We start from the raw sequence: 26988 nt of genomic DNA on the forward strand, positions 1-26988 counted from the left end.
TTACTGTAGCTTCCCCACCATCTTTTTCCCCTTCCTTCTGTCTGTCCTACTCACTTTTCTCTATCCTCCTGACTTTCCACTCTCTCTAGCATGTGCCCTTTCTTTTCCTTTCTCCTTTCCTCTCATTTTCTCTCTTACCCTGCAGGGAGACACTCTGTCTGCTTAATAATTTCCCTTATGTGAATTCCTGTGTCCAGCGTGGTTTCGTGGGATTTCCTTACATCTGGTGCCGTGACTTGGGATGGGTCCTTCCACTGTCGCAAGTGGAACCTCATCTGACGCCCCAGTGCCCCCGGACACGGTTCCACCTTCCATTCTGCCCGGTCGCTCTGCTCAACATTTATCACTGGACTTCAGGTTGGTGAGTACGCCGGTTCCCCTACACCGATTTATACCCTCCAGGTGGCTGAGGGGTGGGGGTATAGTTGGTCTTATCTGCTGGGTGGATTCCTGATTTTATGGTGGAGATTCTCTCAGGGTTGAGGCTCATTTCGCGCTTGCGCACTTGCCCTAGAAAACCCTGATATCATGTCCTCAACTCTTCTTGGCTTTTGCCTGGCGCACATGGATGTTTGTGTGACGACACCATCTATGTGCCGCCTTCTTGTCTCCAGTTGACTACTCTGTGACCTTGGGACGCTGGAGCACAGACTCGGCTATATCAGTCCCCACCGTGGAATCTGGGTCCTCTAATCTGGCAGATTCCACCCTGGGAACCCTTCGCCCCACCCCCGGTACTTAAAGTCATCAAAATCTGTTTGTGTAATGGCACACAGCTTCCGTGAGTGAGCGGGCAGATGGAAAGGGATTCCTTATCTTCAAGTCTTTTCTTTCTCGCCTCTTGGCTCTTCCTGCAGGCTCAAGCACCTCCAGACCCTGCTTCTCCATCTTCCCCTGCTTTCCCATGTAATATAAGCAGCCCCATTTGCCAAGTAGTGGGAGATAATTGTTTAACAATTTTCTGTGTCCAAACCTAAATTAATTACTAACCATTAAAAGAGTTAAAATGACCTAAGCATCAAGCTTCTGCTAGAACATTTTAGCCCCTTTCAGAATCAGATCTCAGTTAAGGCTTACGTTGAAATGTAAATGGAGGAAGGCTCTGTGGGAAACCAGTCTGAAGCCCAAGGAAAAAAAGTGTCCATTTTAAATTTCTCCTGGGCTACAACTCAGAATACTTTTCTCCCTTTCACCTTTTCTTTCCTTCTCATTTTCTCATGCTTTAATTAATAACCATTATCATTTTTCTTCTAGGACTTTTGTTTTTCTTAAATGCTATATTTTTTGAGCTCACAATTTTGATCCTACATACCTAGGTTAATGATTTTTGATCAGTTCTTTTTATCCAACTCTAGAGTTATTTTTGAACATCCATTACATTGCAATGGAGATAAATATTACAAGGCCTTTGCTTTTGTGTTAAATATAAATGTGCATAAAAATTAAAATTTTAAAAATGGATCCAAATATTTTTAATTCACGTGATTTAAAGAGGTTCAATTTAAATTGGGTAAACTAATAGAAGTAAAATGTACTTAAAATTAACTCACAAGTCTCTAAGTGGTCAAACTAATAAATGTTGAATTTATAAAATGTCTAACATCAATTTTTCTAGGACTTTTCTTCAACAGGAAAGAGATGGCAAATACTGTTGGTACACTTGTCTGATATCTTGGTTTTTCTACAATAAGATGACTGAATTAAAGTCAACATGTATGGGATTACTCAGATGTGTTTGTTAGAGACATCTAATTAATTTACAAAGTTATTCCATGAAGTAACATAACTTAAAAACATTATTCTTTATATATTAAATGTGTTCATATTTCCAGGTATACAAGCCTTTAAAGCAGAAAATTTATCAAGCTGCTATTCTCCAAATTAAACTTGTCTGTAATGGTAAACCTATCATTTAATGTTCTATTATAGGACCTGTCATCATTAGGGTATATGTAAAATGACATTTAAGAAAGACAGTAATGCGCAGTAGCAAAAATGGAACAACAGTGACTGAAATTGGGGTCTCTGATGACGTCATGGCTCTGGCATGCCTGGTGCCTGGGAGTGCTCCTGTGCAGGGGCACAAGATGCCTAACTGCTGTGGCAGTACATTGATCTCAGGCACACAGCTCTTGGGCAGGAAGGAATTCTTTTGCTAGATAACCAGTGTTTCATCAGCTCCCTTCTCTGGTTCCTGCCCACCTTAGAGTAACGTTGGAACCTAACATTGCACATATATAAAGATTGCTGACATAACTCTTTAGATCCATGTTTCCATCAGAGAGCAGAGCTCCATCTGATCTCAGCTTAATCTTCAAAATCTGTGTTTAAAACCCTTTATTTTCTAATACTCCTTTGCCCCTCACTGAAAAGCCCAATGTTGCCTGAGATAAGGCTCTACCTCACAACCCTGCTACACATTACAATGGCTCCAAAGTAGGCCTGAATTTAACTCATTTAAAGTTGTGTTCAAAAGTTTGATGTTTGTTGTAAAGATTACTGTGATCTCAAATGGGAACTCAGCCAAAATTCAAGATAGCTATTGTACAAACTGAATGTTTTCCTGTTGGTGATTCCATTTTGTATTTTCCTTATAAACTCTAATTGTTGCCTGATCAATATTTTTGCAGAAGTATTGCTTCAAGAGCAAACATCATAAATTAACTTGGAAACGTAAGCCATCACCTATAGGACAGATATGTAAATCCCAATTAGATAAAAGGGGGGTAAATAACTGTAAAGTTATAGACATTGAAGCTAAAGCCCAGTACTCTTACTTTATGACTGGTGAGATTGACTTGCTTGATGGTTAAGATCAAACTCAGAGATTGAGATTAAATACAGAGGTCAAGAAAAGTCCATATTTGGGTCTTGCCCTCAAAGTCAGCCTGAACCAGGGAACAAGAGGACTTCTCCAAGGAGCTTTGCAACTCTGGGTCACACAACCTCCTGACCAAGGAGATTGATGAGACCACTAGAGGATGAAAAATCACTCAGTGCATGTGCTGCAGAGAAGAGTCATGGAAAAAGGGAGACATCCCTGGTGCTTTCAAGGAAAGCCACCTCATCGAGGAGACCCTGCATAACCAATGGCACTGGTGGAGCTAAGAATCTGCTCTTAAGTTCTCTATGAGTGACCCCTGTGGAAACTCAGCTGACTCTTTAACAGACAGGAACAGGTCACTTTGACCAGGTTGATCTTAAGCACCTAGCAAAACAGTTAAAACCAAAATATAGCCATTCTTGGGCATTTAAAAGAAATAAAACTTAAACTTAACTTAAGATGTACACTTGTGTTAGCCCACTAGACTAAAGACTAAAAAGAGAGATAAAGATAAACGAGAGATTCTTAGGCAAATGTGCCTGATAACTATCAAGACAAACTGCCAGAGTCAGAAGTTTTTAGTCAGTTTAAGCCTACAGACACAGGTTGGCTTAATCTATGTTTGCTAGTATCTCTACTAAATGTTGTGTTTACATTCCTGATAACCTAGACAATGTTAAACTTCCCAAATAAAGGCCTTGTCCTCTCCAGCCTTTGCTAGGCCTTGTTATGGGAACAACTTCTTCAGTTCTTCCACCCCTGGTGAGGAATTATTGAACTTCTGTCATCTTTATGATATGCATTGCATGTTCCAGATTCTGCAACATTATATTATATCAATCTCATTCAGTACTCATGTCTTTTTGTTCTTCTCTCATAGAAGCACCATCCCCAGATGCCTTTACAACCTGCTCTTCCCAACCGGACTTCTACTATGAACCCTCAATTGACCCTGATTTCTTAAAAGGGAACTCCAAACTGCCTGCCCCATGCTTCCCCCTTCCAGCTCGAAGAAGCCAGATTGTCATCACCCCTTTTCCTTACAGCAGTGAAGGAGTTCCTAGAATTAGAGTGGTAAATGAAGTCAGAATTGGGGACAGGCAGTTAGTGTAGAAATAGGGGATCAGTCAAATCGAGGAAATGAAGTCCATGAAAATCATCTGCCTTTGGAAGTCTGGAAGGAGAATGGACTTTTTACATCTCACCTGCAAAACCAACCCCAGTCACTTAGGCAGAAAAGAGAGAGAAGTCTTCACAAAGAACTGGAGTGCAAAAGATTTTCTTATAAAAAAAGAAATGGGGGAATGAAATGTATAAGCTGCTCCTCCACCATCAGGTACAGCCATTTTGCCCGCCTCCCAACCACTTGTCAATCTGTGAACATCCTAGCTAGCTATTGGTTCATCAGTGAGCTTGCAAGTATCCTTCTCCGATATGGTACCCTGTTAGCCCGGTGGAATTCAACTGTTTTACTGTAGCTTCCCCGCCATCTTTGTCCCCTACCTTCTGTCTGTCCTACTCACTTTTCTCTATCCTCCTGGCTTTCCACTCTCTCTAGCGCGCACCCTTTACACACTTTTCTCTATCCTCCTGCTTTCCACTCTCTCTAGTGCATGCCCTTTCTTTTCCTTTCTCGTTTCCTCTCATTTTCTTTCTTACCCTGCAGGGCGACACTCTGTTTGCTTAATAATTTCCCTTATGTGAATTCCCGTGTCCGGCGTGGTTTCGTGGGATTTCCTTACAACTAATAACCTTACTCACCTGGCAGGCCAAAATGTTTTCCCACAGTCATTCCTAACTTTGTGTTTCATGTCTCTGTTGAGTCATTGTTCTCTGGTTCCTCAAACTATAAAATAAGCCATTCCTATGCTTTTTACATAGAGGTTGGTCCCCTTCCACTTCTCATCAGTTCTAAGTACTCATTCTATGCTTCCCATCTGTAAACCAAGATTAGAGTTAAAAACTGAAACCAGAGAATAGCATCAAGTCTCTTCAAAGTCACCTGAATTTTCCTTTTCCACACTGTTTCTGTGTTATCCTGTGCTCCACACATACTGAACTCAGGTGATCACAATTTCTGCAATTTCTGCATTATTGTTCTTTATCTTGAATTCTTCCTCTCTTCCTGAGTAGCTATCTTCTGCCACCTTTGCTTCTAGACAGAGTGCAGAGAGCCCTAAGATGGCGGCTGGTGTTGAGCCATGAGGGGGCGCATAATTAGTGTTAATACGCATGATCTCTTATGATCTTTTGCCTAATTAGTTAATGTCTCCTTTGTGCTAGTGGTCAACAGATGTTCCTCTTTCTTTCTTGATTGGTACCGTGGCGCATTTCCAACCATGCTACTTAATCCTAAACTGATTGGCTCCCTTAGGGTATATAAGACATTCTCTTTGCCTGGGAGGAGATCGCGGACGGAGGACTAAAACCACACCTCTAGGTCGCAGGTTGCAGATCGCAGAACGCAGGATGAGGAACACACCTCCAGAATGCGGAACTAAGCACACACCTCTAGGTCGCAGGTCGCAGTTCGCAGGTTGGAGGACTAAGCACGCACCTTTAGGTCGCAGGTTGCAGGACACATGACGCATGCTGCACTCCGCACCTCCAAGAAATGACCCACCTCTAAGAAGCAGCAGACCTTTAAGAAGCAGTAGGCCTCTGAAAGAGTAGCACCTCTAAATTAAGCAAATTCTCTCTTCCTCTAAGCAAAGTCTCTCTAACTCTAAGCAAAGCTTCTCTTCCTCTCAAGCCTCTCTTCCTCTAAAACTAAAAGTAAGCAAAGCCTCTCTTCCTCTATAAACCAGCAAGCAAGAAAGTAGCCCAGACAAGATAATAAAAGCAGTTCATGTCCACCTCCGATAAATTCCCGCAGGATTGTTGCTGCGGGCGGCAACAACAGAGCTGTTATGCCTGCTCCAGTTCCACAAGGTTTTCTGATTTCCTACTTCTAAAAGTGAGGCATCTTTCTCTGGAGACATGAAAAAATATAACACTGTTTGATAAATAGTATTTACCTTCTTTCATTATATTATATGTCTTCTGCATACTAATATGTAACCAATTTTAAGCCTAGATCTGCATTTATGTTTCCCATGTTATTAAATATCATTTTCCATAAGATATACCATACTATTTACTGAACTTCCATAAATGCATTTTTAGTCTACTTTGAATTATTAATCTGAAGTTATTCAAATTTTTACTATTTTAAAATATTTAATGCAGAATTATTAGACTACTAAAACAAATTCTGCACAAATGTTTTAAAGGTTCTCATAATTTAACAAATGTCATATAGGTGCTCCCCCCAGAAAATAATATTGACAAAGTTCTCTGCACATGTGTCCTTTTCTACTTTTGGAAATTAATATTTGACTTGATTCTTACCAGAGTTCTTACTTAACACAGTGAACACTCCACCACTAAAGAACAGTGCAGAGAGACACTGGCACAAAGTTTGAGAAATGGGTTTTGACAGTTCTTCTGCTGCAGTTCTGCTGTGTTGGCTGTGGATTCTTTGGGAAGGTCCTCGTGTGACCCTGTGAAATGAGTCACTGGCTCAACCTGAAGATCAATCTTGAGGAACTCCTGCAGAGGGGACATGAAGTGACAATTCTGACTTCTTCACAGACTTAGTTGGTTGACTATTACAAACCTTCTGCATTCAATTTTGAGGTGATTTTTGTGTCAGGGTACCAAGAGGATGCAGAGAAAAAACTAAATGAGTTTTTTAGATATAGCTGTGAATATTATGCCATCGTTGTCACTCTGGCAATCAGCAAATTTATTTCAAAACCTGCTTTCATGATCTAACTGTACATTTTTGAAGAACTCTGTCGGAAAGCAGTCTACAATGAGTTCCTCATGGAGAAGCTCTGGGAAACCAAGTATGATGTCGTGGTTATAGACCCTGTGTTTCCCTGTGGGGAGCTGGTGGCTCAGTTGCTTGGGATCCCTTTTGTGAACTCGATAAGGCTGTCCATGGGCAACACTATAGAGAGATACTGTGGGCATCTTCCAGTTCCGCCTTCTTATGTGCCTGTTCCATGGGAGGACTAACAGACAGAATGACCTTCATGGAAAGGGTTAAAAATATGATGTTTACATTGTTCTTTGGCTTCCTGCTCCAGCAATATGACTTTCTGTTTGGGATCAATTTTACAGTGAGGCATTAGGTAAGAGACTCTGCTTCTCATGGTACACTAGTATCCAAAGACCCTTAGGAAGCCAAAGAAAAGCCTGCAGAAATGTAAGGAATACAGTTATCAAATCATTGATTTCCACATAAAACTCTGTAAGTGATAACAATGAATGGTATGTTAAGCTAATTAGGGAGGGAAGACAGAACCACTTTCATGATCTAACTGTACATTTTGAAGAACTCTTTTGACATGATTAATCCTTTTCTTTTTTCTTTCCTTTTTTTGGGGGGTACTTCTCTTGTGATTGAACCCATGGTTTCTTATCACAGAGGTACATCTCCCATCCTTTTATTTATTTTTAAATTTTTGCTGAGTTTCTTTCTAAATTGTTGAGGCTGTCCTTGAACTGTGATCATCCTTTCTCTTAGCTGAGAGGAAATTAAAAGTATGCATGGCCACCCTGTAGGTTACTCTTTTATAATTATCAGAATGTTTTGTAAGAAACCTTGAAACTTGATGATTCTTATCAAAATAAGAAATAAAACCATGTACAAATCAATGTTACTCCAAGGGAAAAAGCTTTTTTTTTTTCCAGATATATTCATAGTATATGAATACTTACAAGACATTGAACTTTCTTTTAGTATGCTATTCAAATTCTTATTGGTTAAAGGGTTAAAAAAGAAAAATTGCAGTGTATGACATAATAAGAAAACCTTGCATTATACCAGTAATAAATTGAAATATGAACTATTTCGAGAATGGAATTTAATCTGAAATTTGACTTTATCTGAATTTTGCTTCCCCAGTTTTTGAAAATACTTTCTTTTTACTCTCAAATTTCTTCACATGGATTAGTGCACCTACCATTTCTATGCATCTCATTAATCAGGTAGGAAACTTCAGTATGTCCTGTCAACTGCTTCACCATAACTGGTCATAATAAAAAAATGTCCTAGGGTGATTTATACTTCTTCAGGAAATATAAAACAAAGACTTGAAAACTTAAATACAAAGCTCTTAAAGAGTTTATTTCTCAATTTAAAAATGTAGTTAAGTTTTTCACTTCCCTGGTAATACTTCTTCAACTCAATTTTAGTTGCTTATCTTTTTTCTAATGATTGATGTTACTTTCTAATTTTCTTCTGAACCCATCAACCGAAGGTTTGCACTTCAGCTGTTTTTGAGAAGCATGAGGAAATACAAGCTTCCACACAAAAGATGATAATGGGTATTAAAACACTCTGGCTAATTTAACTCCACAATTGTGTTAATCTGCTAGGGCTGCTAAACTAAGGACCAGAGACTGGTGACTTAAAAATGTATTTTTATCCTGTTCTGGAGGCTAGGAGTCTGATATCAAGGGCTGCAAGGGTGTCTTTTTCTTGTGGCTTCTCCCCTCTTGCAGATTCATATCTTCCTGTGTCTGCACAAGGCCTTGTCTCTTCCATCTCTTGCCCTGGTGTGTTTTCCTTTTACCAAGGGATACCAGTCATATTAGATTAGGGCCTCACACTTTAATTGACTTAACCTTCATCACCTCTAAGGACTACTTCCACTAATAGTGTCAGGTTTCTCCAAGGGAATTTGGGAAAACAAAACTGAGTCCATCACACTGATTTTCTTTTTCATACATACATTGATAGGTGCTTTTTATTTATACAGAATGGTGGGTTTCATTGTGGCATTATTGTGTATACTTAAAAACGTAATTTGATCAAGTTTACTCTCCAATACCTCCCCCACCTGCTCTTCTTCCTTCTCTTCAATCCCTTCCTGTACCCATTGGTTTCTCTTCTACTTTCATGGCATTCCCTCCTCTTTCCCCACTTATTTTTCACTCCACCTTCTACATATGAGAGAAAACAATCTTTCCTCTCTGAATCTGACTTATTTCACTCAGAATGATGTTTAGCAGTTATACCCATCTTCCTTCAAATGACATAGTAAATGTTTGGTTGATTCCACAACTTGACTGTTGTAAATTATGCTGCAATAAATATGAGAATTCCTATATCACTGTAATAGGCCAGCTTTAATTCTTCTGGATAATTAACAAGGAGTGACTTGCTGGAACTTATGATAGTTTTACCTTAAACTTTTTGGGAACCTTCACACTGGTTTCCATGATGGCTATACCAGTTTACATTCTAACACTGCCTAAGAACTTCTGTTCCCCTCATCCTCTCCAGCCTTTATTATTTGTAGTCTTGAAGATTGCCATTCTCACTGGCATATTACCATTTTTGTGGAATCTCAGTGTAGATTTGATTTCCTATTCCCTGGGGACTAATGATGTTGAATAGTTTTTCATGTAATTTTGCCCACCAATTTATTGATTGGGTTTTTGCTTTTTAAAAATTTTTGAATTTACTTTAACTAGTTATACATGACAGGAGAATACATTTTGACCCAGTATATATAATGGAGTATAATTTCTCATTCTTCTGGTTATGGGTTATTTTTCTTTTTGTGTGTTGAGTTCTTTGAATTTTTTATGTATTCTGGCTATTAATTCCCTGTTGAAGAGCAGCCAGCAAAGATGTTCTACCATTCTGCAGTCTTCTCTTCACTCCGTTCATTTTTTTTTTTTTTTTGCTGTGCAGAGGCTTTTTAATTTGATTCCATACCATTTATTGACTCTTGCTTTTATTTCCTGAGTCATAGGAATGTGTTTACCTGTACCTACATGTTGAAATGTTTGTGCAGTTTTATTTTTCTTTCCTTACAGTCTTAAAGTTTCTGGTCTTATATTTAGGTCTTTAATACCTTTTGAGTTCTCTTTTGTACATGGTAAGCAACGGGGATCTAGTTTCACTCTTCTATGTGTGCCTATTCAGTACTCCCTGTCCATCTGTCAAGAGGCTTTCTTTTTCTCCAATATATGGTTTTGTCATCTTTGTCAAGATGAGATGAGTGTGGTCTGTGTGGGTTTGTCTTTGTGTCTTCTGTCTGTTGTGTGATCTATGCTGTATGTGTGTTTTCATGCCAGCACCATGCTCTTTTGATACTATGACTCTCCTACATTTTCTAAGGGGTCTTGAGATACTTCCTGTACTGGCTCTGCTTCCTAGGATTGCTTGGACTATACGGGTCTTCTGTTCTTCCACATGATTTAGGACTGTTGTTTCTAGTTCTTTGGAAGAATATTATCGTTATTTTATTGAGAATTACATTGCATCTATTCATTACTTTGAGGGAAACTGGTCATTTCAATGATATTAATTTTCCTCTTTCATGAACATTGGAAGTCTTTCCATTTCTAATGTTCCTTGAATTTCTTTCTTCAGTGTTCTGTACTTTTCATTATAGCAGTCATCACCTCCTTGGTTAGGTATTCCCAGATATTTTGTATTTTGAAGTTATTATGAATGGGATTACTTTCCTGATAATTTTATAGGCAGATTAATCATTGAAGTATAGAAAAGTTATGATTTTGTGTATGCTGTTACGATTATCAATTTGTTATCATCTCTTGAAGTCTTCTAGTGGAATCTGTAGGATCATCTATGTATAGCATTATAGTACTTACAATATGGATAATTTGCTTATGTTATCCTTCTTGTACCACTTATTTCTTTCTGTTGCCTAATTCCTCTGACTCAATTTCAAGTAATATATTGAACAAGAATTGTAAGAGTGGATAAGTCAACTTCTTCTTTTTCTATAATTTAAAAAAAAATACTTTCCATTTTCCTATTCAGTATGATGTCAGTTTCTGTTTGCCATGCATACCCTTTATTATTGCAAGATATGTTCCCTCTATTCCTAGTTTTCTCACAGGTTTTATCGTGAAGGAATGTTGTATTTTGTTGAGCATCTTTCTGTGTCTCAAAATAAGCATGTGGTTTTTAATCTTTGTTCTTTTTATGTTGTGTATTACATTTTTGATTTGTGCATATGACACTGATTTTCATTGAAATAATAATGTTACAGTAATCCCATTTATACATTCTTAGCTTTAGACAAGGTTTTAAAATAATGTGATACTGTAGTAGCTTCTCGGTAAATAATTTAACATCTAGTAAATTGGACTTAAAGTTAATAAGACCATGACCTTGGCTTTAATTCTGCCTTCGGAGATGAATGGAAGATAGAGCCATAATATATCACTGTGAATCTTTGGTTACAGGGTTATGAATGAAGTCTTTTGGGAATATAAATTGAAGGCAAACAGAAGCAGAAATATTATCACAGCAGAATAAAATGGGGGAGAATTCTTACATTAAGAGATGACTGTACTGGAAATATCACACATTTTTGTCTGTGGGAACCCCTTATGATAGCAAAGTTTTAGTAAACATTACCAGATGATGCTCTGGTGAAAAGAAGAAATGGTCTTTCATTTTCTCAGAGGACTTTCATAATAGCTTAAGACAACTCAGTACTTGTCCTGGTCCTTTCACCCTGGTCTCTCATGATATAGTTATGATTTTTACTTCTGATTTCCTAAGTTTCATCTTTCTTCTAACTTTCTAATAGTTATCTCTTTTTACCCCTAACTAATCTTGTACTTTTAATAAGAGTGCAAATATGTGATATTCTCTATGAAGGGGTTCCTTGATAATCTGTATAACATCCAAAATCTTTAGTCCATAGTTAATAAATGATGCTAGATTATATCAATGTCAAAACAGAAAACAATTTAAAACAAAATAGTAGGCATATTTGTATCTAAATATATCTGGTTATAAGCTCAGGTTTTGTAAGGGTACAAGTTGTACACTGACCTTTATGTCATGATTTAAACAGTGCTTTCTATTTTTACTTGGTTTACATTGAACAATAAATATTTTCCACCTAATATCCATTGTAAGCAATTAAATTCTCTATAGCCCACTACTTAAGGACAATGATGGGCCTACTTCGTATATTTAGTAAAGGTTAAGCTATTCCATTAAATAAGAAAACCATGCTTCAGTGATAGAAAGCATGCATAGAAACCGATAAATTATCTACCAAACTTTCTACTTTAGTTTTTCACCATTACCCATCAAGGGACCTGTTTCTCCCCCAATATAATTAAAGCCACAGTCCTTAGAGAACAACTTTCTTTTCTGACACATTGATTTGAGGAAAGTGATTTAACTTTGTTCAACTTCCCCTTGAAATTTTCTCTACTTATAGTAGGACATAGGTCTCTGGAATGCAGTCACTTCCAAACATGAATTCAGATTTTGCTATTCAGATTGATCCTATGATCTATGTAAGGTTTTCCTTGAAATGTACTTTTCTGTTTGCTAATTTATTTTGTGAAACTAAGAAATGTCCTTTGAAATAACTGTGGCTAACAATTTAAAGATTAATTCAAACAATGTGTGCTGTTATTCTTTCAGTAGCTAACAAGCAAAAAAGTTGTAAAAAAGTTAATTAAAATGGTCGAGGGCTAGGAAGATAGCTCAGCTGGTAGAGTGCTTGCCTTGCAAGCACAAGGCCCTGAGTTTGATCCCCAGTACCGCAAAAAAAAAAAAAAAAAAAAAAAAAAAGATGGTGGAAGCTGCACGCCATGGTGTTCACCCATAATCCAGTCACCTGGATTATGAAGGCTGAGGCAAGATTGATCATAGCCCAATCTCCTCAAGTTAGGGAGGCCCTAAAAATTTAGCAAGATCTTTTCTCAAAAAGGGCTGAGGATATGTAGTTAAGCATCCCTGAGTTTAAACTGTGGTACAAAACAATAAAGGTTTGAGGTTGTTTTGTCATTGCTTTCTTCTGACCTTATCATAGCTGTAAAAGATACCAGAAAATCATTATATTTTCACATCTTTATTTAAACAAGAGGAATAGTGTAGGTCCTCTTTATTTTGAAAATTAGGGTGGTTCCCTATTTCAAAACTATTTTCATAGATACCTGCTTAAACAGAGAAAAGGAATGGGATTTTGTCTATATAACGCTTATAGTTGAAATGTAATCCTTAAAATATGGCAAACTAATCTCTCATTCTTAAAAGATTTTCCTTTTGGCACAAGTGTCTCATTGACTGTTTTTTTCTTTTGGCATTTCATTTAGAGACAAAGACTCACAGAGTTTCTTAGGGCCTCACTAAGTTGCTGAGGCTGTCTTTGAACTGGGGATCCTCCTACCTCAGATTCCCAAGCCACTGGAATACAGGCATGTGCCACTGAGCCCACCTCTCATTGATTTTATTCCTTCATTTTTCCCATATTCCTTACTTACTAGGCAAATACAGTGCACCAAGAATAAAATTTAATTCAATAAATGTCAATAAAAGAACAAATAAAAATGGCTAAAAAATTCAAAAGGAGCAAAGTGTATTTAAATTAAAAATAGCTGACTTTTCATTTCCTGCAAGCACCATTAGCTTGTCTTCATATTAAGACGTGTTCTATGCTATTTAGCATTAATCCCTACATAATATTTTGTCCAATAGGGACAATGCTAAATATACATTTCTACTTTTTTTTAACCTGATAGAGATATGAAAATCTTTCCATTAATATTCATAACATTTTCACCATTCTGGTAGTACCATAATAATATTAATTTTTGATATGATATCACTGAATTACTTCAGTTCTGAGAAGTACTTGTGTTGTTCTAACTCTGCCACTACAAACAATATTAAATTGAATTGATTGTATTTGTGTCTCTGCCATTATGCCTTCTAATCTTGTTGAACAACTTAGCATTTATCCTCAGACCTTTTCTGAAGTTGGGCAGCATATACATTTATTCCATTTTCTAATGGGTTCTTTATCTTTTGATCTGTAACTGTTCTATCATTTAAGGCATTGTAAGACTTTTCTGTGATAGGTATTACAAATATTATTTCAGTGCACCTACTGGCATATAAACTTTAGTCTAATTGAAGTGCATCCTTGAAATAATAGAATGAACTTCTCTATTTCCTGTAGTTAAGAGATTACTACCAATAGTTTAGAAATTCTTCTTGCATAGCTGGTTTTAACATCCTTTTGCAAAATTTCAAGGTACTAACATGGATGTTATTTTCTAAACATTGTATTGTTTATATTTTATAGTGTACAAACGGATGCTTGAACTTGCTACTTATGTTTAATACTAATTTTATGATACAATTATGTATTTCTTGCAGTGGTCCACCATGTAACTATAGCAAGACATCTGTATATTTATAGTTTTTTGTATAATGCTGAGAGTATTCTGGTATATGTCTTCTGTTCTATAAGAGCAATGGAAATATTTTCTTCCTAATGACAGAAAAGAGACTATAATTTTACTCCCACTTGAAGATTTTAATCTACTTAAAATTTTTTTGATATTTTGTAAGGTGGATCAATTTCTTTGCATTTTACTTTTCTTCCATTCTATTTCCTCTTTCTTTCTTCTCTGAATCATTCCTTCTCAACCTTCCTCATCTCATTTCTTTCTTTTACCTTTGCACAGGGATAGGGAGTTTTCTATCAATGTTTGTTGAAGGCTCCTTCCTTTCCCCTCATATCTGAAATGGTTGCTTTGTCATTCAGAACTTTCATTACCAAAGTGGTTTTGCTGCTGTTTGTTATCCTACTTACTTTCCTTGTATTAGTTCTTGACATCTGTAGGATAATCCCCACTTCCGTTGTAACTCTTTGACATGAGTTTTCTTCATTATTTTGGCTCTTGCTTTTCCATGTAGATTTTTTCAAGTCACATATAAAGTTCTATAGAAATCGTCTTGATCTGTGAAACCTTCTGATTTTTATATTGTAGTAAGTTTTACAATGAATCTGCGGATCAGTTTGGAGAACGGACATCCTATGAATGTAGACACTTGTAATCCATGAACTTGTTAGCTGTTTCTTATTACAGGTTTTAATAAGATTTTATAATTCTAAATATAGTTTTAATCATGGTTTTGTTGATGTTGGGATTTAAAAAAATAAGCTACAATTCAGCCCCTAGTTTTTACAATATTTTATAATGTATTCAGATTTAAATTAAAAAAAAAAACATTTTAAATTAAATTTTCATCTGCTTGTGCACAGACATCGTTACTTATATTTAGCCTTAACTTTCAAAATTTAAACTGTCACAAATTCTAATGACTTATCTGTATTTTCTTTTGGATTAGATACAAAACAAAGCATTATTAGATAGATAATCACCTAGATCTTCTTTGTTCAAATAATTGTTTTCTTATTTAACTGCAGTAGTGTAGAACATTGTTGGATTGATATGTCCTTATACATACTATGAATTTTTCTCATCCTGATGAAAATGCTTACAATATTTCAGCACCAAAGGCTACATTAATGTAGCTTTTTAAAATTTTGTGTCTGATACTGTAAGAGAGTCTTTTCTGTTCCTAATTTAGTAATAATGTTCAACTTATGAATAATATCATTTTTATTTCTTGAAATGGTTATCAGATTTTGCTCTTACCTATCAATAAAGTGGATACATTTTTTAAAACTTAAACTGTCAATTCCTAGAACAAGTCTAACTTTTCCTTATATTCCATTAAAATATTACTATATTCAGTTAACTAATCATTATAGGATTATAGCATCTAAAATGCAAGTAGGGTTGATTTTTACATGATATTAATATTATTTCTATATATAATAATGTCCTTTTCCACAATACATCAATTATTGTTTTTCTTTTTTAACTCTACTTTCTCTAACTTCCTAAGTTACAGATATTTTATTTTTTTGTTAATTATAATAAATGCTACAACTATACTTCAGGTCTCATATTTGCTGTTTCCCATTTATTTTAATCTATATAATTTTTAATATTCTTTCTAATAGATTCTGATTTCATCATTGACAAAGGCTTTTTGAAAAGTGGTTCTAAATTTCCAGTTGTAAAACACTCTATGAATTAGTTATGGGAGAGTAAACTTCTCTAAGAAAAGTTTTAAGCCCTGTGGTGTAAAACACCAGCCTAATTATTTTAATGGCTTTATTTTGTCAGAGTAGTCCTTATTGCAAATGGGCTCACAGATTCAGCTGGTGAGTTTGATGACTCTACATATGACTCTAGTGATATTGTCAGTTTTTGAATAATCTGTAATATTCTTTCTCAATTATGGTGGAGTTTTAAATTTCAACTAAAATTCCATTATGTTTTCCTTACAGGGTTCATTTCATGGAAAAATGTAAGTTTAATAAATTTAAAGTAAACCAGTTATAAAAATACAAATAAAGTGGGAGGAACACAAAAGAAAAAAAATCCATGAAATAATTGTACAATAAATAAATTCACATAAACAATAGTTTCCAGATAGAGTAAACACTAGGTTAAAAAGATCTAATTATAATTTGTTCCAAAAGTCTTCATCTTGGCTGGGGTATAGCTCAGTGGGTAGAGTGCTTGCCTTGCAAGCAGTAAGGCCCCGGGTTCCATCCCCAGCACCGCAAAAAAAAAAAGAAAAAAAAAAAGTCTTCATCTAATCATTAAAGTATATAAAGCTATAAAGTAAGTTGACAGAAAAATGTATTGCTTATAAAACTGTGAAGTAATACATATGTGGCTATATGAAAAAATAATTCATTAGCAGTCCTTACTTGGAAGTTGATTATTATACTAGTATTTTGATGTGTTTCTGATAATCAGTATATAATTGAATTAAAAATCTAATGTAAATTCCGTGTCTTTAATCTGAGACTTTTCATACATTTCATTTACCTGGGTTAACTGGCATATTTTATTTTTACAACTGCTTTATGTTTCTGGTTCTTTATTTTTTCTATTTCTTTTGCATACAATTGATATATAACTGAATAAAAATCTAATGTTAATTCCATGACTTTAACCTGAGACTTTGTATACATTGCAATACGTTGTATACATCTTCCTTCTTTTGAGTTAATTGGCATATTTTATTTTTACAACTGCTTTGTGTTTTCTATTTTTTGTTGTTTTTTTTTTTTTTATATTACCACTTATCTTTAGAGACTTTGGAACTAGTTAAAATTTTCTTTATTTTTCATGCTTTCCTTCTATTCGTGGGGCTGTCAAACATTTCAGTCTATGTCTTTAGAATGTACTCATCACATGCCACAGTATAAGTATATGGGCCTCTTAAGTTAGAAGTGAACTGGTTTTTCATATTAAATGTATTCAGTGAACATCCAGTTCTTTGATTATCTCATAAATCTATTTAGATTTATTATCATTTGATATGCCAATGACTCCAAAATTTGCAATTTGGGGTAGACTGTCTCCCTTGTAAGCTCACCTCTAACCTCCAAATGTCTATCACCTTTTGGATGTTAGTTGTATTTCAAAAATTAGCTGACACCAAACATGTTTTTGGAAGTCTTCCCCATTTTATTCAATTAAACTCAGTTCTTCTAGTGACTCATGTGAAAAATAACTGGGATCATTCTACCTGTAACTCGATTTTACACAGTATATAAATTATCGGACTGGAGATCCTGTCCTTTCTGTTTTCAAATGTTTGTAGGATTTGACAGCATTCATATCATCCATCGTTACTATTCTGGTTGTGCTGCTATGATATGTCACCTACCATGAAACAATTGACTCTACAGTGTGAGGTGCAGTAAAAACATATACAACAAAACACCATAAATGCACAGAAATTATTTTTTCCCTCATGTAACTATCTACATGAAGAAAGTAAATTCTAGTCACAAAGTAATCCAGGATTCCAGAATTAATTATCTTATGTTCTACATACTTGTGTTATTGTTCTTGCTCAAATAATTGGAGTAGGTTATTTGTAGACTGGCCTGAAGGAAAGTGAAGTGAAATAGAGAATATGCTTTTTTACTCTTTAAAAAAGGTGATCCAGAAGTTGTGCATATGAATTTTCTCGCATGCCATTGGAAATATGCTATTATCTAGACAGCCTAGAAGTGCTCTTTACATGTCAGTCTAACTAACATGTCAACTCATATATTGATAACTGCCACTCAGGAAATTTTTTTCTTGTCTACATCAATTACAGTAAGATATGTAGCACTAAATTCAATTACCTCCACGAGTTCTTTGAATTAAAAGTCATCTTTTTAGACTAACTTATAGTTTTAAAATAAAAGATGCAATCAATTACAATATTCATTTGGCAGCTTATATTTGATAATTTATTAATTTTATATTATGTAATTGTCCAATGTTTATTACTATTTATATAAATATTGTAATTACAAGAAAAGATTTCATGATAATTTAATTCAGTACTTTTATTCATAGTTCTTCAGTATAACTTTTTAAAATGTTTTATGAAATTATTTGCCAGTTTTGTATACCTTTGTCATATTTATTTTTATTTTTCATTGACTTATGTGTAAATTGTACTTCTCTACTTTAAAAATACAATTTTACTGAATCAGTTTGGTCTGTCTAAAACTTGTGTCTGGAATTTATGAACATAAACTTCACTAGGGAATTAGTGATCAAGCCAGAATGAAGAACACAATGAAATACAGTACCCGTTATTTGAAGTGCTAGGGATCAAACTCAGTCCCTTGTATAGCTAGGCTCAACCATTGAGCTACCTGCTCATCACAAAATAAGGCACATACAGGCTTAAACAATCTGATATGGAAGATGTGGGGAAAAGTTGTCTACAATCTCTGGAAATTTCAAGCTGAGATCTTTGGGACATCTTTCTTCATGATCACATTAAGACATTGGCTATGTGACTTCACAATATCTTTAAGCACTACTACGTAATGACTATTTCAAAGAGGCTTTCTATTCCAGGCACTTATAGTTACTAATTAAATTAGAGATCTTAGTAAGGAAATATTTCTCATTGAGTTTTTAATTTCTAAGTTGCAAACACATTTTCTTGTGTAGGAAGGTTGATTTTATTTACAAATACTCATCCTTTTTTACAAAACTCCTAAAGTTAATACTTAGAATTGCCCTTTCAAAACCATCATATAAGTTAACACTAAAATAAGTATGTGATATTAATGTTATTATATGTGCATCTACATATAAGGGGTTTGTATTGGGTGTGAATTTAATCAGGAACTGTTTACTGAAAACATAATGGACAAATCAATTTAAGTAATAGGATTTGATTCATGAAAAAAATATGGATTGAATTAGGTATGGGTCCTTCAATGATATGTTTGAGAATGTAGAAACTGTAAGACAGAGATGTATTCTGGATAAAAATGGGAAATTGTTGAGACCTGACTGAATGATGCTTATGTGATGGAGTATTAATCTATTTCTGCACTTAATTAGAGAGAAAAAATTAGTGTTAAATTTCTCAATAATTATAGATAAATTTTTGTTTTTTTTTACAGTTATGAATTTATCCTTACATATCATTTTCTCCTTCAGTGCCCCAATCCCTTTCTTTTGTCTCCTTTTCCCTTCATACTTTCTCTTTCCCTTACCCTCTTTTTCATTTCTTCCTCCTTTTCTTTGATCCTTTCTTCCTTTTAACATATAGTCATTGTTAAGTATTCTAGAGGTCTTAATTCTTTTCCTTAATAGCATGTAAGGTAATGTGTAGTATATTTTTTATTCTTAGCAAATATGTGTATAACTTTCTCCACACAAATCTTTATTTTCTCCAGGAAGACCTACTACATTATGTGAGAGTTTGGGCAACTGAAATTGGCTAATCTGGACATATAGGGATTTGAGTTTCATTGTCCATACTTACCCAATTTGAGTTTGTTGGAGGATTGCACTGCAAACTTGCCAAACCTTTACCTAAGGTAGGTCTATGATAATTAACATTGTCCCATTTTTCTTTAAAGTTACAGCTCCAATAACACAGATACGTTGTTGAATCACTTCAGTCTGTCACTCCCAGGTTATTTTCTTTATTGTAAGGGTCTTTTTTGAGTTACATTAGGTCTTATGGAATTATTTGAGAATGTAGCCAAAAATAAAATAATTCCAGTGGTATACTAAAAAATACCTGCATCCTTATTGTGGATACTGAGTCCAGGTACAGGTAGTAGAACCATGGGAATCACAAACGTGAACACTTTGGTCTTCCCCATGCATGAAGAAATTATCACCAGGGACATTTTCCAAAAGGTTTGATAGAGAAAAATACCTTCATGAGAATTCCTTGTGAATTGCACAGGATTTGATGAATAAGAAGATAAGTATTAAAGGAAGACATGGAATAAGGTAGCATTCCTAGATTTAATCCTGCTGGTTATTGCATAGTAGTAACCTTATTGTCAGAGATAACAATTGGTGCAAAAACTTCATGGAGGTGATGATGAGTTTAGTTTTTGTCCACAAAGAATTTTCATGTGATTTCGGAAAATTGTTTAGGTAGTACAAGGTCTCAGCTTTGTTAGAAACATTAAAATAGATTGACAGTCATCACATACAGAAATAATAATAATAACACTGAAAGACTTGCAGGCAATGTCTGTAATCCCAGCAGCTCAGGAGGCTGAGTCACGAGGATCACAAATTCAACACAGCCTCAGCCTAAGGCCCCCACCTCAGGACTACTGCCAACACAATGCTGGACAGTCTCGGGCCTGAGCCTTCACTCCATGAGTTACTGGGAACAGCCAGCTAAATAGTGATCCCCATCTCTCCCTCCTTCTTGGTTAGCAAAAACAGTCCTTGGGCTGTGGCAGCACTGGGTCACTCAGACACCTCAGCAAGCAGGCAAGAGACAGGCAGAACTTCAGTTCCTCAGCAGTGGCAGCCCCAAGTATTTCCATCCAGCTACCCAAGGGGCCTCAGCCCTGACCTGGGAGATATGGAAGGCAGCCTGTGGGCCTTATGAATCTCTTAAAGAAAGATATGTGAAGAAGCATGAGAGAAGACAAGGTTTCTCAAACACTACGACCTGAGAGAGAAGGATACAGGAGAAAATTTCATGTCCTACTGATATAGCAGTAATTAAATACAAAATATATCCCTGCCAGTGTATGTGAAATCATATCAGAGATGAGATCCACCTTTCAGGAGTGTACAACCCCACCAATCCTGCTCATGTCTTTAGAGTTGTTCTCTGGGAGGAAAGAGGGATACATGGTCATTTTTCTTTCCATTTACATGTTGAAGCTCACATGTACCTTCTTGACTGTCAGCATTCCTCATGTGGTCAAAATAAAGCCAATCATTATTGAGCGAGAGAGAGGGAGAGCAGGCACCAAAGAGGAGAGAGGGAGCGAGAGAGACTCTCAATGATATTGTTGCTTCTATAAGCATGATCAGTAATTGGGTTTTGACGGTGAAAAATAAAATTGTGTGCCAAATTCCAAAGTGTTCAATGAATAAATTGGAATTCCAGAAATATTGGACAGAAATAAGTCTCAAGAAACTAAAGAAATCATTAGATCACCTTGTAAGAACATTATTGTAATTATTAATAGGGGTGAGTGAGGAGACAAAACATTTTTTTATCTGGTTTGTAGGCCAATGATAATCTCCTTAGTAGGCTGCAGGTCAATGGAGTGCACAGGAGAGTTCTTGATTTCTGTTTAACATAAATAAAGCATACCTAAATTTAAAATTTCATTTCAATATTATGAATGTGCTTTACTTAGTAGACAAGTTTATGGATGCAGAGAAGCTTTGCTGAGTACTGTCAGTACAGGAGTTAATGAAATAATAACTAAAAAAATATACGGAGAGATATATAAAACATCTGTGATCACTAGACAATACCCCAACCATGCTATTTATCCTTTTTTCTCCCCTTTCACATGAATAATTATGCAAAAAATAACTTAGACATGGTTTACAAGAAGTGCTAATGATTCAATTACATACTCAGATTGCTTATTGATACAGGCTTCGAGAAGTAGGACTATCAATCATAACTTTTATGTGTGATGAATGAGTTATGCTAGTCACTAGATAATAGAATAAAGAAATAATGGACCCAGTTAAGTAAAAATACAAATCTTGTGGTTTGTGTGGTGGAGGGAGGGAGTGTGTGTTTTGATTTGCTTGATGACGCCTGTTAGGAGAAACAATTATGAGCACCTCAGAAACACTCTGCTGATATTAAGCAAAGGTGGTAATAAGTGCACTATCTCAACCACATTGTCCTCCCCGATAATTTACTAGCCATTAACTGAGAGATAGAGTGTTAACAGAGTAAACACAAATAGTGCACAAAGATATAGAACATACCTTTAGAAGGCAGCATTCACCTAGATTATTTTGTAAATGGTCCAGTCCTGGACTTTGCAGTGCCCAATTTGCATATCTCTAAGTAGGGGTCATGTGAATTTATTTGTATAGGAATTGGTACTTAACTTTCTGCTCTAAGATCCAATTAAATGTACTAGCTTAAAAATGTGATTATTATTGTAGCTGTAGATAAACTATGATATCTCCTTCCAAATATTTTAATATATATCACATTTTAACAAACTTCTTCATAGCCCTATTAATCAGAAAAGTGGATTCTTCTGAAAATTTATCTTGAAAGTTGTCTCAAAAGAAGGTACATTGTTAGGTGTAACAGGCATACTTTTAAAGCCTAGGTCTGGATTCCTTTCTTGGGCTTCCTGCCATGAAATAATTTTACAAGTGTGCAGGACAACTCTGTTGGTTGGGAAAATGATATGTTGAGAATAACGTTCCACTTGCCAGGAGAAGAGCTGCCATCATTGCCTATATGTTTCTGTGGTGATTTTGATTCATATTTACACTTGCAATCACTTATATATTTTAGCCATAAGTTCATGGACATACTTCCTTTCAAATAGACATGTAGTTATATGTCAGAAGACAGAACTAGTCTAACAATTTCTCTGTCATTACATTTTACTTCTTTCTACTTAGAAGTATAGGCAACATGTTTTTCCTCATGATGCTGCACTTGTTAATAGAAAGAATGTATGTCTGCAGGAAATGGAAGACTTTGTCCAGAGCTCAGGTGAAGATGGTGTTGTGGTATTTTCTCCTGGGTCATTGGTCAAAAACGTCACAGAAGAAAAGGCCAATTTCATTGCTTCAGCCCTTGCCCAGCTTCCACAGAAGGTTGTACAACCTGAAACTCTGGTCAACAGCATCTTACTAATGGGACAAACAATTTGCCTTATAGTACTCTTCCCAGATGGATGCTGGAACTCATAACACTAAGCATTAACTGACACCCAGTGTTAAGTAACTATTTATATGCCATAAAACTCTATACTTAGGTATATTTCAACACTTGCTGACTGCACCTTGACTTTTCTATGGGAACTCACTTTGTAATCATTTATTTTTAATAGAATAGAGGTGTAAGTATAGCCCACTTGTAACATTTTGGCTTGCATAGTCTACTCTTGAACTACTCATGGACTAGCTTTGAAGTATGTAGCTCCATTGTGCAGGGAAAAGAGAAAGATTATAAACAAAGTAGAGAAAATCATGCTAAAAAATATACTCCAAACTTCTGAGTCTTTTAAAAACTCTATCACAGTGTAGTTGTCTCAGAAGTAGAAGATTAGATTCACTTATCTTTCCTAACTGAATATTCTACAGTTAAAAGAAAAGCATAAGAGTATTGTCAAGCATTATGCATTTGTAATTTGTTATCAATTAACCTGATTTTTGTAATTAGAAGTCTATATTCTATTCTCTGTATAATCCTATTCATAATCCATCCTGGTACTTTTATACTTATATGTTAGTTAAACTACATAGAATGGTAGAAAGGTACATATGCTAATTAGGCATGATAGAACTTCTGGTTTTTATTTCTATACTTTTCACTTAAAATTTGCCTTTATCCCCCAGAAGAAAAATAAGTGTAAAACTGGTTAATATCCTATTTTTAAATACTTTTTAAAAAGTAGTATATAAGGAAATACTTACCTAATCCCCTTTCCAGAAGTTAAAGAAATAAGACAGATTGCTGGGGAGAGAGGGAGGGCAAAAGTAAAGAAAGATGAAAGGGCAGAAGTAAGAAAGGAGGCAGGGAGGAGTCAGGAAAGTCAGGAAGAAAATACCATCAACAAAAACAACAAAACACTAAAAACCTAAAGCTAATAATATTGTTGAAAAACATCACATGTGTAACATGATAAGTAGAATGAAATAAATTTTCAAAGAATTTGTGTTTCTCTTAAATTTTTAACCTCCTTGTTCTGATTTTTTAGACTAGTCCTATTTATTTTTTATTTCTTTTTTAATGAATCACTGCCAATAATTTTAAAGTGATAAGCTTCAAAATATGTATACTATTCTTAATAGACTTTGAGTAGAAGCCTTTACAGATAGACATGAGCATCGTAATATATACCTCAATGTTTACAAGCTGCAAACTCTTTCTCTATGCTCGCTCTCAGCTGGCACGTACAATATGGAGGAATGTGATTCCTAAATAAGCCTACAGACCTTAACACAACCTCCACTGTGTGTACCTGCAACATTATAGCATTGTCTTCCACAGGTCTTATGGAGATACAAAGGAAAGAAGCCAGACACATTAGGAGCCAATACTGGGATTTTTTATTGGCTACCTCAGAATGACCTTCTTGGTAAGACTGTGGGAGAAGAAAAGCTATACAATTGGGCAACAGAAAAGTTAAGTAATTGCCTGTGACAGTTTGTTGTCACATAACAGTTCTGTTAAATAGCAGCAAATGCATTTAAAAATATTTAATAATCAAATATTTCAATTTTTGTCTTTCAGTTTTAAAGCAGGTGTAATTAAACAGTTGGCCATTAATTTCATAGACTCATGCCCTAGTTCTGTTAAAACTCTCCTCATACGTCAAGTTTCAGTTAGAGCTCTGATAACACCACCTCAGTAATGCCTTCCCAGACAATGAAGAAGAGCATATTCTCTTTCTGGGATCACAGTTTTCTAGGGTAGCATTGTGTTACATGGTAAGATTTTCCACAAAACAAACAAAAACAAAAACAAAACTAAAAAACAAACTTTACATCTTCAGTGACTTATATACTATAGGTTTTTGTCCCTCCGACCTCGGAAATTTTGCCAATGTATTAGCTTGAAATCCACTCACACTTCTCACTCCTTTCCCAAACTAAGTCATCCTAAAACTAAAGCTTTTATCACTCATGGTGGAACTAATGGGATCTACGAAGCTATTTATCATGGGATCCCTATGGTGGGAATCCCCATGTTTGCTGATCAACCTGATAACATCGCTCACATGATGGCCAAAGGAGTAGCTGTGGAGGGTGAACTTCAACACAATGACAAGTGCGGATTTGCTCAGTGCCTTGAGAACAGTCATTTATGAACCTTCGTGAGTACTGCTACTTTTAAAGACTTCTGTCAGTGATTATGTTATCGGTAATGCTAGGAAAGTTCCACTACCTCATAACTTTGTAATTGGTTTAATTTCAAATAATATAGCTTGCCTACAAAAAACCTTTTACAAATTCCCAAGGGGTAAAATGATTTCCTGATATGAAAATAAAATAATAGCAACAACAGCAGCAAAACCTGGCTTCAAAAAATCTACTAATGTTTTCCAAAATAAGCACCATATAATAGAAGTATTTACATTGTTTTTCTGGATTATCTGTTTAAGTTTATGAATAAAAATATTCAAATATCATAAATAAATCATTTATTAAGTACAAAATAGAAGCAATAATCTTCCCAATATTAAATATTCAAAAATAACTACTACTACTCAGTGTTAAACAGTGTTGTTAAACACTGCTCTTGGGTAATAGTTATTTCTGAATGATTTATAATCCTCAGGATGTTAAGGACAACATAATTTATGAGATAGCTAGCGGTTAGGAATTTCGATAGTTCTTAGTATGATTATTTTTTCCCTGTAAATGTTGATCTTGATATCTAATTAATTACATTCTTACTAGGATGTTACTGATTGATAATTTTAAAGTCGAATAGTAATTTATTTTACACATATCCTTATCCATTCATTCATCAGTGGACACTTTGCTTAATGCCATATCTTGACGATTTTGAATAATACTTCAATGAATATGGGAGAGCAAATAACACCTGATATTTTGATTTTATTTTTTCAGATAAGTAATCAGAATAGTATTGGTAGATCACATGGTAATTCCGTTTTTAAACATTTGAAGAACTTCCATAATGTTTACATGGTGGCTCCATCATTTTATATTTCCAGAAGCAATGAAAAGTTTGCCAGTTTATCTATATCATCATTTATAATTTTATTATTTTTGAAAGCTTGGTAATTGTAAGCAGCAAAAATAGGATTATATTTCAATTGTTGGAGAGTTTAGCATATTCAATAAAAGAAACAAGAAAATGATTTCTAGATTTTCACCTGTACAGTATAGACATCATTGACATTTACAGTTTTTAAAATTTTCACACCCAATAACAGTACTTTCTTAACAGCTAATATCAATACTGCAAAGTGCACATCATTTCCATTCATTCCTTCAACTTTTCACCTGCATGCCCAGAAGCATCAAGTCCTTTTGTGTTCTCTTCAGAAATGTTTTTTCATCCATTTCCAATTTTCAAACCCATATTCACCTTAGCCCAATTTTCCTATCGTCCTCTCTATGGTCCTCAACATGAGTGATATTTTAAATCTTAAATCATTTGTGTCTCTGTTCAGTTTAAAACCCTTCAACCACATAGTCTACCTCAGTATCTTGTGTCCAAAGGCACCTTCTGCATAATGAAACTCTGGTTAACATAACCATCTGACCCACACTCTCCCTTTGGTGTGTCCAGCTCATGGTATGTGGACCCCTGTTCTAGGAGGGAGAAAAACAGCTAACTCACACAATCTTTTTATATAATGTTTCCTTTCCCTCAGATGCCTTTTGCTCCTAACCCTTCACATTTTATCTTGAATTTCATTTTACTTAAAATAGTCTTCTCCTATTCCATATAATTCCCTCCCCAAATTTATCTACCCCATTCATCTTACTTTATTTTTCTTAGAATGCACCAATCAATGAAATTTTAAAAATGGAAAACAAAGACTAATTTATTTTGAAGGTCACTGTATCATCTTTTCCAGGCTGGGTGTCCTTGAGGGTGGGTGTGTCTTGCTCTTTTATAGACACCAGAAGACCCCATCTTCTCTTCCTTCTCCCATGTATGACAGGAAGGGTAGGAATGAGCAGCACAGGGGCTAAATGTTAGCAATTTCTTGTGCTGAGAAGTGTGATCCTAGCAG

At 35.2% G+C, this 26988-nt stretch overlaps 1 pseudogene; it reads left to right on the top strand.

The window, feature by feature from the left end:
• The first annotated feature begins 241 nt into the window (after nt 1-241).
• On the top strand, nt 242-25093 carry LOC124994269 (UDP-glucuronosyltransferase 2A3-like; annotated as a pseudogene).
• The last annotated feature ends 1895 nt before the right edge of the window (nt 25094-26988 follow it).

This window comes from Sciurus carolinensis, chromosome 10 (assembly GCF_902686445.1).
Source record: "Sciurus carolinensis chromosome 10, mSciCar1.2, whole genome shotgun sequence".
Lineage (NCBI taxonomy): Eukaryota > Metazoa > Chordata > Mammalia > Rodentia > Sciuridae > Sciurus > Sciurus carolinensis.